This window comes from Schistocerca piceifrons, chromosome 5 (genome assembly GCF_021461385.2).
Source record: "Schistocerca piceifrons isolate TAMUIC-IGC-003096 chromosome 5, iqSchPice1.1, whole genome shotgun sequence".
In the NCBI taxonomy this organism is placed as follows: domain Eukaryota; kingdom Metazoa; phylum Arthropoda; class Insecta; order Orthoptera; family Acrididae; genus Schistocerca; species Schistocerca piceifrons.
In genome coordinates, this window is record NC_060142.1 from 237,990,667 (window position 1) to 237,992,050 (window position 1,384).

Here is a 1,384-nt window from a genome sequence, read left to right on the forward strand (position 1 = left end):
ATCTGGCTCAGCCAGAGAAAGTACCTGAAACCTGTTTGTCAGACGCACCGGGGAGGCTTTCTGATCAGCCTCCAGGGACGTCTTTTGCTGCCTGCCACACCTTGGAATGACCTCCCAATTAACCATAGGTGAGGGCTCAGCCCCACTGCGGGCAGCAGCCGGAGCAACCACAATGGCAGACTGATCTGGGGACAGACAGGATGAGGTTGACGTCCCCGTGATACCCAAGTCCGGCTCTCCACAGTGGTGCCCATTGGCAACAGCCTCAAGCTACGCAACCAAAGTCAGCGCTGCCTGCAGCTGTGAGCGAAGGGATGCCAACTCAGCCCTCATCTGAACACAGCAATCACAGTCCCTGTCCATTCTAATCGATGTTGAACAACAGTTACTGAAACACGAGTCCGTGCCTAGATAACGCGAGGGAAACACGCAAAGAATGTATGAACTAGCCTGTACAAATGCCTAATGACCGCACTACAATCTGCCTGAATTTACGATTACAGTAACTAAAACTTGAAATTACACCTTCTATATGAAACTCTCACTCAATTTAAGTAAGAATCTATGAAGTAAACACGTATTTTTCTGCGCTGTCGATGTGCACCAACTGGGAGCTCAGGCCACAGGCTTTACCCCGGGATGGGATGAAGGTAATGTGTAGTAATGACACAGTTATGCATAACATGCACTATATTTCGTAATTCATGCAGAATGACTACATATCTAAGTTCATGCAGGAAAAAAGCACACTGAATCATTGTTCCTAAGATATTTCATGCCAGGCCACAGATGCTAGTCAGAGTGTTTCCTTTCTGTGGCAGCCACTGTCACTAGTGGAATCCCCACAAGCACTTGTAGGTTATCTATTTACTAGCTCACCCAAGATTTTAAGACAGAAAGATGTTATGCAGTTTCACATTCTTCACAAACATATTTGTTGCATGTGTGATGTTGGGATGCAGACTTCCACTTTAACTGACTTAGTTGTTGCTTGTTCACTTGCTCAACTGAGACTCTTAACATGACCCAACATAGAGATGTTACTTGTTCGCCCTAATTGCAGACTGGCGATTTTGCAGGAGGGATGACAGGTGTAACAATATGTTGTGATTTCTGACACTGCTTAATGTTTCAAAATTTGACTAGGCTAGATTTTACTATTTTGCATGGACTCTTAATACTTTACTGTTATCTGGTTTATGAAAAATGTTTCAGATTAGCAAATCATAAAAGCATGTAGAACATCAGTATTCATCCATAGATTGAAATCCCATATTTACAAGCATGGCATCCACTTGAGATAAGTCTTTTATATCCAAAAATGTTCAAAATCTTAATTAGTGACTGAATTAATTGGTGAGAGGTGTTGTTTGATTCAGAAAAC